This window comes from Ictidomys tridecemlineatus, chromosome 1 (genome assembly GCF_052094955.1).
Source record: "Ictidomys tridecemlineatus isolate mIctTri1 chromosome 1, mIctTri1.hap1, whole genome shotgun sequence".
NCBI lineage: Eukaryota > Metazoa > Chordata > Mammalia > Rodentia > Sciuridae > Ictidomys > Ictidomys tridecemlineatus.
In genome coordinates, this window is record NC_135477.1 from 225,620,789 (window position 1) to 225,632,661 (window position 11,873).

General features: G+C 38.5%; 1 long non-coding RNA gene across 1 annotated transcript; it reads right to left on the minus strand.

Annotated features, from left to right (window-relative positions):
* Nucleotides 1–13: 13 nt before the first annotated feature.
* LOC144365369 (uncharacterized) lies at nt 14–3,969 on the minus strand. The gene is made up of 2 exons (XR_013423706.1): nt 1,520–3,969; nt 14–1,209 (listed from the first exon to the last, which is right to left on the minus strand). It is a non-coding gene; the product is annotated as an uncharacterized LOC144365369 (long non-coding RNA).
* Between the last annotated feature and the right edge of the window lie 7,904 nt (nt 3,970–11,873).

Genomic DNA, 11,873 nt, shown 5'->3' on the forward strand with positions numbered 1-11,873 from the left:
AGGCACTCACAGCTTTGTAGGTTCAAACAGCAATTCTTTATTCCAGCTCTCACACCACCTCCACACAGGTCCAGGGGCAAACGCGTTCTGCTGTCTCCCGCACAAACCACCTACTCCACGAGGCTCTCTCCAAATCCCATTTTAATCTCACGAGAACTCAATGGGAACAAGCAGCAGGAACACCCTAATCCCAGCAATAATCTTCAACCGCCAACTTCCCTAAAACCCATATCTTAAACTGGCAACGCCTTAAACTCAAGGAGCCGGTTACTTCCTCAAACCTGATCAGCTCTAAACCCGAATCTGCCTTGGTCCTTGAGCAAGGTCACCTTATTAAAGCATGCATGCAATGTTCCATCAAATGTCCTCTAAGCAGCATGGGGTACGCTTGGCAAGGAAATTTCGATGCGTCATTCCTACTTGGTAATGGCCCTCAGCATCTCCCCCCTTCTGATTAATTAAACAACAAGCAATGCGGCTTAGGACCGTGCCTGGTAGGTTGTCCAATTCAACATATGGTTCTTACCCGTCATCGGATGAACTGACCTCTAGGCGTCAGTCCCCTGTCTTAGGTTGAATCCACTGCAATCAGATCAACCCGTCGCTGACTACCGGTCCAGCATTCAGCCATGCTTGTGGATAGGCCTAAGCACCAGTGGGGGGGTGAGGTTCTTGCCTCACCTCTGTTGGCCCCCAAATTTAACCTTGGTGCCAGTGGGGGGGTGAGGTTCTTGCCTCACCTCTGTTGGCCCCCAAATTTTAGACCATCACTAGTAGAAGGGAGGAAGATACAGAAATGCCACGACACCAAGCCAATTGACGGCTCCTTTGGAAAAATTGCATCACTGGTGACACCATCAGCAAAGATGTCAGCATTACCACAATTAACATGGGGTGCGCTGGCAAGGAAATTGCATCACTGGTGACACCATCAGCAAAAATATGCCAGCAGTACCACAATTCGCTGCACCAGACGATAGTTCACAATGCATGCAACTGATATATAGTCCAGGCAAGTTCTGCAGGCAGTTCAAATCGGAGGAGTCTATCAATATGTTGATATTACTTGTTGAGTTATATTCATTGATGCATCAGTTTATACAGTTTACTGTGGTAGCTATCATAGAAGCTGTAGTTTGGTTTTCTTAGTCTTCACCGGCACTGGGATGGAGATGGGAATTCTGGCAATGATGTTAAAGAGACATTATCCTGAACAGAATTATTAAATATGATGAAAAGGAAAAGTGAAAGTAAACAAACAGATCTGTTAATCACCTTTAAAAACAATAGTAAGCAAACAGATCTATTAACCACCTTTGAAAACAATCATTAACAGCTGTTTACCTAATTAGATTAAACCACTTAAATCACGTGAATAAAAAAAAAAATTCGGATCCATTTTTTCATGAGCGCTCCTCATATAAAAATATGGACATACACACATACTGACATGCAACACAAAACAGGGCACACATAACATACAACATACAAGACAATAATAACGGCCTTGTAGCTTTACCTAGGTAAAATCTCCATTGCAATGTTTAAAAACTCCACAGTCAAAAAAATTAAAAACAGTCAAAAAACAAAACTGATCAGAAAAACATTAACCTAGGTTTGTATGAGCTCAAAAAATAAAATAGAACTACGATGTGGGAAAAATGCAATAATAAAATAGATATTGAAAGAAAAAAAAAGGCACCATGGTTAATCACTGTCGCAGATGTAAGAATAGCCAAGCTGGAGCTCTGGATTTCAGCTGTTATGGATTTCAGTCAAATCATCTTCTTTTTCTGTAGAAATTGTTTTGGTTAACCTCTCTGGAATCCAAATCGGCTGCTGTTCTCCATGTGGGAACACACAAACGGAACCCCGACTCCAGACAATAACTGGATCGGGACCTTTCCATTGTCCTGTTAGAATATCTTTCCAAAGTACCTTAGGCTTATGTACATTTTTCGGATACATATGTCTTTCCGCAGCACTAAGTCCTGATGAATCCAAATTTAGAAAGTTTAGAGTAAAAAGAGTTATTTTAAGTTTATCTTTGGGGGATATATACCCCTTTCCAATTCCCTCTTTTTGCTTTAATAGGTACGTTTTAATAGTTTGATGAGCTCTTTCAACTATGCCTTGTCCCTGTGGATTGTATGGGATTCCTGTTATATGAGTAATACCAAATGATGAGCAAAATTGTTTAAAAGATTTAGACGTATAACCAGGACCGTTATCAGTTTTTAACTGTTTAGGAACACCCACAGTGGCAAAATTTTGTAAGCAATGAGCTATAACATCTTTAGTTTTTTCTCCGGCATGAAGGGAGCCCATCAAAAATCCGGAAGAAGTATCAACTGTAACATGTAAATATTTTAATTTTCCAAATTCTGGCAAGTGTGTGACATCCATCTGCCAAATATGGTTAGGTATCAATCCTCTAGGATTGACTCCAAGATTAACTTGTGGTAAAAAGGTCACACAATTTTGACATTGTTTTATTATATGCCTGGCTTGTTCCTTAGTTATTTTAAAACGCTTCTGTAAAGTATTAGCGTTAACATGAAACCTTTTATGAAAATTTGTAGCTTCTTCTACAGTAGAAAAAATATGTATATCATGTGTAGTTTTATCTGCTAAATCATTGCCCAAACTAAGGGCTCCAGGCAATCCTGTATGTGCCCTGATATGTCCTATAAAGAATGGATCTTTTCTATCCCAGATTAGACTTTGTATAGTGGAAAACAAAGAGAAAACAGTAGAGGAAGGGGAAATCCTACCAGCATCTTCAAGGGATATTATAGCATTAACTACATACTGGCTATCAGAGAATAAATTAAATACAGAATCTTTGAACATCATAAAAGCTTGTAGAACTGCATTAAGCTCTACCTTTTGAGCTGACTGTTTGGGAACTAAAAATGTAAAAGTTTGATCAGGGGTAACTACTGCAGCTGTACCATTATTAGACCCATCAGTGAATATATTTGGAGCATTCACGATAGGTGTTTTTCTTGTCATTTTAGGAAAAACTACAGGATGCTTAGACCAAAAAGACAACAAAGGATTAGATGGTAAATGATTATCAAATGAAACATTCGATTTACACATGATTATTGCCCAAGTATTTAATTCATTAGCTAACTCATCAATTTGCTCCATAGTATATGGAGTAATAATTTTATTGGGAGAAATTCCAAACACTGTCTTTGCTGCTCTTATACCTTTGAGTATTAATTGTCCTACAGCCTCAGGATACCTAGTAAGAATAGTGTTAGGAGAATAAGATAAATGTATCCACAATAATGGACCTTCCTGCCAAAATACTCCTGTAGGAATATTTCTTGTTGGTAGTACAATAAATAATAAAGGCAAACTTATATCAATTCTATCTAAATGCATATTTTCCATATATGTCTCAATAATTTTTAATGCCTTTCTAGCTTTAGGAGTTAACATTCGGGGTGAATTTGGATCTGATGGACCTTTTAGAATATCAAATAAAGGTCCCAACTCTCCTGTTGGTATGCCTAGATAAGGCCTTATCCAATTTATATCTCCCAACAACTTTTGAAAGTCATTAAGTGATTTGAGTTGATCTACTCGTATTTGAATTTTAGGTGGACGGACCATGGTTGAGGATAATAGAACTCCTAAATAATTAATTGGAAAATTTAATTGTACTTTGTCTATTCCTATCTCTAGATTATAGTTTTTTAACAGGTTTGTAAGTGTGGCATAACATTCCAGCAATGTATTTTTATCTTTATGTGCCAATAATACATCATCCATATAGTGAAATATTTTTAGTTCAGGATTTTGATTTCTAAGTGGCTGGATTGCTTTATTAACATATATTTGACACATAGTTGGACTGTTAGCCATTCCTTGAGGGAGTACTTTCCATTCATATCTCTCATCAGGACCTTCATGATTTAATGCAGGGATAGTAAATGCAAAACGTGGACTATCCTCGGAATGAATTGGAATCGAAAAAAAGTAATCTTTAATGTCTATAGCTAAAACATGCCACGTTTTTGGTAAAGCAGACAATTGAGGAATCCCTGATTGAGCAGGTCCCATAATGACCATTTCATTATTAATTGCTCTTAAATCTTGTAATAATCTCCATTTACCCGATTTCTTTTTGATAACAAAAATGGGAGTATTATGGGGAGATACGGAAGGTTGTAAATGTCCTTCCGCTAATTGTTGTTTGACCAGATCATGGGCTACTTGTATCTTTTCTTTAGTCAGGGGCCACTGAGGAACCCACACTGGTCTTTCTGATTTCCAAGTAATTTTGATTGTCTCAGTGGCCCTTTCTGAAAATCCAACCCATGTCTGTCTGTTCCTTGATCTATTTGAATTGGCGCTGCTATACCTTGTTCTTGTTTTCCTAATCTTTTTTCTTTCCTGATACCTTGTCTAGCCCTAGTAGTGGGCACATTAGGATTGATGTTATTTGTTAACATCAAACCTAGTTGATCTAGGACATCTCGTCCCCATAAATTAATAGGAAGGTGATCCAAAACATATGGCTGTATAGTTCCTTCACATCCTTCAGGATCCTTCCAATCTAATACCATAGCACTTCTATGGGGATTAGTCGCCACTCCTAGGCCTCGAAGCGTTTGAGTGGCTTGTTGTAATGGCCAATGTTTTGGCCATTCTTGAAGAGATATGATGCTAAGGTCAGCACCTGTGTCCAGCAGTCCATTAAAGTCACGACCCTGAATATTTAGTTTTAACATTGGGCGAGAATCTAAATTTAAAGACAACATAGCCCAATCTACACCTGTGGAGCCTAATCCCTTGGAACCTCTTTCTACATTAAGACTAGAGAACTTATTATGTAGGCTGGGTAGTATTAACAACTGTGCTATTCTATCTCCAGGTGAAATTACTGATATACCTCCTGGAGAACTAGCTATAATTTTTATTTCACCTACATAATCGGGATCAATTACCCCAGGACTTATCATAAGTCCTTTTAATGTAGATGAACTACGTCCCAACAATAAGCCTACTGTTCCTTGGGGAAGAGGTCCTTTTACTCCTGTGGGAATGATTTGAACTCCCATCTCTGGAGTTAATACTGCTCTGGCAGAGGCGCAGATGTCCAACCCTGCGCTCCCTCGGGTTTGTCTGATGAGGGATTTAATGGACAATGTGTCCTGGGCACCACCCTGATGGGGTTTCTGGGTTCCTCCACTGCCCCGTATATTTGTGGTTGTGGGCCCCGGAGCATTGGGCCCCCCGGTCCGTTTTTTGGCAATGAAGCCTGGTGCCTTTCTCCACGATATCGTGGGTAAATACCTGATCCTTGTCCATTTTTTGATAAGGGAGTACCTTCTATGGTGGTTTGAGAACGGCATTCATTAGCCCAATGTCTCCCTTTACGGCATCGTGGGCAAATACCCGGTATTCTATTCCTTTGATTTCTAGTTTTGTTAAACCCTCCTCTTATGGGGCAACTCCTTTTAAAATGTCCTGTTTGTTCACAATTATAGCATGTTTCTAGCCTGGCATCTAAAGCCTGTTGTACTGCAGCTGCCAAGACTTGCCCTTGTTCATTAACATCTCTACATAATTTAATATATGTGTTTAAATCTTCATGTCTCCATGGTCTAATAACCTCTCTGCAGCAACGATTTGCTTGGTCATAAGCCAGTTGTTTTATTAATGGCATTGCTTGTTCTGTGTCACCAAAAATTTTGGCAGCCGTTTGAATAAGCCTATCTACAAAGTCAGCGTAAGGTTCATTAGGTCTCTGTATTACCTTAGATAGCTGACCTTGTAAATCTCCATGTCCTTGTAAAGTCTTCCATGCCCTAACTGCGTCTGCAGCAATCTGTACATATACAGCAGGATCATATTCCATTTGTTGCCGCTGACCCTCATAAGGTCCCTTTCCTAATAACATTTCAAGACTTCTTTGAGGGTAACCGGCTGCTGCATTTCGCCTAGCTGTCTCCATGCAAAATTCCTCATTGGCAACCTTCCATAACAAATATTGTCCTCCATTTAGCACAGATTTACACATGCTAGCCCAATCTGCTGGCGTCATGTCCAAGTTAGTAATGGACTCCACCATGCTTACCGTGAAGGGGGCTTGAGGACCATAGGTTGTTACAGCCTCCTTTAACTGCTTCACTGTGTTAAATTCTAAAATACGGTGAATTCGCCGCCCTCCTGCCTGTTCAAATACAGGGCATGCTAATCTTTGAGGTCCTGTCTCAGGATCCCATCTATCAACTACGGGGTTTGAGGGCCACTCAGCTGTCTCCATCGGTGGGGCTGTTGGTTGAATTACACCCTCTGGTAAAACGGAGTTAGTGACAGCCTCTTGTTGTGGCCTTTTTTCTAATAACCCCTTTTCCTTTAAATTTTCTCCCTTTCTCTGACTAGCTTGAGAGACCTTCTCTTTTGCTTGATCTAAAATGTCTTCCTCCATGGTCTGAATCTCTAACAATTTACTTAACACTTTTTCGGCTTCTTTTTTAATAATTTCTAATCTTCTATAAAGATAACGCAATCCAATAAGATAACACAAAACAAAACCACAACTGAATGAAACAAAAACTGAATAAAAATTCACTGTATCAATTTTCTCTTTCTCGGGGCTAACAAACTTCAAACCTTGAGCCAACCATTTTTCCCAGTTTGCCTGAGAAATTTCTAGGGATAGGCAGCTTGAAACAAAAATGAAATAAATCAAAACAAGAACACATTGTTTTTTGAAATGGTCACCCATTCTCTCGCCTTCCCTCAGGGGGGAGCGATTTTACTCACCTCCAAATTTCAGACGTTCCGCGTACGGGCCACCAAAATGCCACGGCCAATGTCTCGGCTTGGCACCAGAATCACGAGGCACTCACAGCTTTGTAGGTTCAAACAGCAATTCTTTATTCCAGCTCTCACACCACCTCCACACAGGTCCAGGGGCAAACGCGTTCTGCTGTCTCCCGCACAAACCACCTACTCCACGAGGCTCTCTCCAAATCCCATTTTAATCTCACGAGAACTCAATGGGAACAAGCAGCAGGAACACCCTAATCCCAGCAATAATCTTCAACCGCCAACTTCCCTAAAACCCATATCTTAAACTGGCAACGCCTTAAACTCAAGGAGCCGGTTACTTCCTCAAACCTGATCAGCTCTAAACCCGAATCTGCCTTGGTCCTTGAGCAAGGTCACCTTATTAAAGCATGCATGCAATGTTCCATCAAATGTCCTCTAAGCAGCATGGGGTACGCTTGGCAAGGAAATTTCGATGCGTCATTCCTACTTGGTAATGGCCCTCAGCACATATTTAAGCTTTTGTTTCAAATTTAATTTTTAAAAAATTCACACACACATGCACACCAATATATGCCATTTATGAAGCAAAACATTACTGATCTGCTTGATGACAATGCTCTTTCCCCATCCACCATCATGGGTATATTTCTTCTTACGTCCCCCCTCTTAGGTCAACACTGTTCTGAATTTTGTTTATTATTCTTTGTTTCCTTAAGATTTTAATGTATTTGTTCAGTTTTATGAATTTTTTTAAACTTTAAGTGGTATAATTTTAGTCACATGACAGTGATATTTTCAGAATAGGTGTCTTTCCTCCTGTTACATACTTTTTCCTCTTTCATTTTTCATATTGATTTTGGATCATCAACTTAAATGGTTGAGTTGTTTGGATCTTATGTCCATCCTTCACCTTACCCACCTGCTCCTACCTGCAGCTTTGTTTTCTCTCAGATTTTGTTCAGGATATTTTCCCTGCTTTCATTTCAATGATAAAAATACAAAGATATGTTTCAAGGACAGGATATGAACACATGCTACTATTACTTTCAGCTGGGAATGGGCCTTGTAGTTCAATTTACATGTTGCTTTGCTATGTTATCAAAATGCTCTCAGCATTATCCTTACCATGCCTTGTTGTAATTGCTTATTTACTTATCACTCTCAACAGCTAGACAGCAATATCCTTGGCAGAGGGACAAAGCCTAATTCCATTTTGTGTATTCTGTCTGTTATAGTTCTTGGCACTAAATAGGCATTCAATAATTGTTTGCTGAATGTACAGGCTTAGTTTAAAAGGATAAATAGGACTTCAAGAGATTACTAAGATAAGAACAGGTGTTTTCAGCAGCAAAAGCTATGAAGGAGGAGGATAATTTGGGCAAAATTAGAGGTGACTTCAATACTGCTCTGCTTCCTTTAAGAAATTCACATTCTAGAATTACAGGTAGGCAAATAAATCAGCCAACATTCTCAGCTTTCAGCCTAAACATCTTGAGAAATTTCAATAAAATACCACAGGAACATGATTTTGGGGGCCTTGAGCCACGAAATAAAACACCTTATACTTTTTATTTTTTTTTCCTTTTTAAAAAAAATAATTTTAGGGCTAGGATTGTGGCTCAGTGATAGAGCATTTGCCTTGCATATGTGAGGTACTGGGTTCAATCCTCAGCACCACATTAAAAACAAACAAACAAACAAAAGACATTTCATTTAAAAAATAATAATTTTACTTTTATTTATTTCTTCTCTAGCATTTTCTTTTTTCCCTCAAGTGTTTTCATTGGCTCATTATAGTTGCATATATTGCAGGGATTTGTTGTTACATATTTGTGTATACATACAATATAACAATATAATTTGGCCAATATCACATCCCTAGCACTTCCCCTTCCCTTCCCCTCCCACTCTCTAATCCCTTTTCCTTATTCTCCTGATTTCCTTTTGCTTTTCATGAGACACTGCCTGCCCACCCTTCTTTTCCTTTTTCCTCTCTAGTTTCCACATATGAGAGAAAACATACAAACCTTGAAATTCCAAGTTTGGCTTATTTCACTTAACATAATGATTTCAAATTCCATCTATTTTCCCACAAATGACATAATTTCGCTTTTCTTTATGAGTGAATAAAACTACATTGTATATATGAATAACATTTTCTTTATCCATTCATTCACTGATGGACACCTAGCCTGGTTCCATAATTTAGCTATTGTAAATTGTGCTGCTATAAACATGGGTATGCATGTATCACTGTAGTGTGATGGCTAATTCTTTAGGATAAATACTGAGGAATGGTATAGCTGGATTGTATGGTAGTTCCATGTCTAGTCTTTTGAGGAAACTCCATACTGATTTTCACAGTGGTTAAACTAATTTACTTTATTAACTCTCCAGCAACAATGTAAAAGTGATTCTTTTTCTCCACATCTCTTTATTGCTGTTTCTTTTTTTCTTTTTTTTTTTTTTTTAACAGGGGTGCACCCAGGGCCATTCAACCACTGAACCACATTCCCAGCTACCCCTCACCCTGTTTTAAATATTTTATTTATAGACAGGTTCTTGCTGGGTTGCTTAGGGCCTTGCTAAGTTGCTGAGGCTGGCTTTGAACTCAAAATCCTCCTGTTTCAGCTTCCAGACCAGCTGGGATCCCAGGTGTGTGCCACTGTGCAGGCTATTGTTTGTATTCTTATTGACTGCCACTCTAACTGGTATGAGATGAAATCTCAGTGTAGTTTTTGTTTGTTCGTTATTTTTTTTTTTATTTTTTATTTTTTTGGTACTGGGGATTGAATTTAGGGGCCTTTGACCACTGAGCCACATCCCCAGCCCTCTTTTGTATTTTATTTAGAGACAGGGTCTCACTGAGTGCCTCACTTTTGCTGGGGCTGGGTTTTCGGGATTCTCCTGCCTCAATCTGAGCTGCTGGGATACAGGACTGTGCCACTGTGCCCTGCTCTCAGTATAGTTTTGATCTTCATTTCCCTTATAGATAATGATGTTGAACATTTCTTCATATATTTGTTGTCCATTTGTCTTTCTTTTTTTGCCCATTTATTAATTGGGTTATTTGATATTTCAGTGTAAGTTTTTTGGGTTCTTTATATATTCTAGATATCAATCCTGTGTCAGAAAGAAGCTAGCCAAGATTTTCTTCTATTCTGTAGATCCTTTCTTCACATTCTTACTTGTTTCCTTTGCTGTGCAGAAGCTTTGATGCCATTCCGTTTAATAACTCTCTGCATTATTTCCTGAGCTTCAGGAGAACTATTGAGAAAGCCATTGCTGTGCCTATATGCTGAGTGCTTGACCCTGCATTTTTTCCAGGAGTTGCATCATTTCTGGTCTACTGCCTAGGTCTTTGATTCATTTTGAGTTGATTTTTGTGGAGCATGAAAGATAAGAGTCTGCTCTCATTCTTCTACATATGAATAACCATTTTTTCCCAGGACCATTTTTTTAAAAAGGCTGTCTTAAGATACTTTATAAGGCATAAAATGCTGTTATCTTCTCTGATTCTTATATCTGTTTATGGACAGTGTGATGCAACTTTTAAATGAGCTGGATAAACCAAGATATTTTTCATTTGAACCTCAGAGCTAAGATGTTTAAATAGTTGTTCTTGCTCTCTTAAGAATATAAAATACCAATTTATTTCTGATTATTGTTTTTTACCTATTTCTTTTAGACCTTGCATCAATGGTTTTTGTCTTTGTCATATCCCTGCAGTGGGGGAGGGTGGGGAGGAAGGGATAGAGTGCAGAATGAGGAAAAAATTTTACAGGTTCTTCTCCCAAGGTTTTTGATTCACTAGAACTGAATTGGATTGTACTTTAAAACTGTACTTGAAGAAATTTGATATGCAACTATTTTGAGAAACAGAGTCTAAGGCACAGGGTAATGAACTAATTAGACAAACGACATAACTACATGACCCCCCCCCCAATTGCCTTCTAATATTCAAATCTACTATTTGAACATTAGCGGTACCTACAGGTGGCATTGTGTCAGCAAACAGTTTCCTGGTTCTAGATCACAACTGTCTACCTGGGTCAACTGTAAATCAAATACCAGCAAATACTCTGACTTGATCCATGTTCCACAAACTGGTCGTTTCCTTGAAAATATATTCATGGCTTCCACAGCTTATTAATATTTTTGTCCACAGTTAGAACAATTTGAGGCATCAAGAGTTTTTCAATTGTATTTCTATTGATCTATTTCTCTTCTGCATTAAATGGACCATAGACTCATAAACTCAATAACATCCATGAGAGAAATTTATCAGCAATGGTTGCCCTTAAGAGGAAACTGTGGCAAGTGGGTGAGTGTGGGGTGATCAGGAGAGGAAGACGTCTCCAAAGGGGAAGAGATGGTTCAGAACTAGAAGCCACCTAGTAGTGCCTCCCCCTTCCATCAAGGTCAACGCTGATGGCTGCTCTTCTTCACAGACACTGCCACCTTTTGGGCTGTGTGCTACCTTGCCACTATTTCTCACATCAAGAAGATCCTGGAATGTTGTTCTGAATTATTCCATAACAAAATATTAGAGATAAGACAAGCCCAAAGAAAAGCAGCCACACCAAATTCAAAAACACAAAACATTTCAAAGCCAATACTGATTTGAATACAATCCAGAAGTATTAGAGCATTACTGTTTAGAGGCTTGATTTTAAAACTGAATTAACTACAATTAGTTACAGTGTTAAAATTGTACTCTGCTACAACAATTATACTGTGAGAAACTTCAATTTTTTTGTTGGTTTAGAATTATTTTTTAGTAAAATATCCTTGACAATCAACCAGTCAGTGCTTTTTTGCTGTGTCTTTTTTGGTATATAATGTGATTTGAAAAAGGCAGGAATTGAAATAAGCTCAGGTTTTCATCTGTGACAGAAATTCAGAGTTCAGATGGAGCAGATGCTGCTATTTGACAAGATTGCATTGCTATATTAGAAAAATGAATCAGCTCTTACACAAAAGTGTTCTGATGATTTATAAGTTGTACATATAGCTTCATATTTTAAAGAGTAATACACACTAAGTTTTGCTTTTTCATGGAGAATTTGGACTTT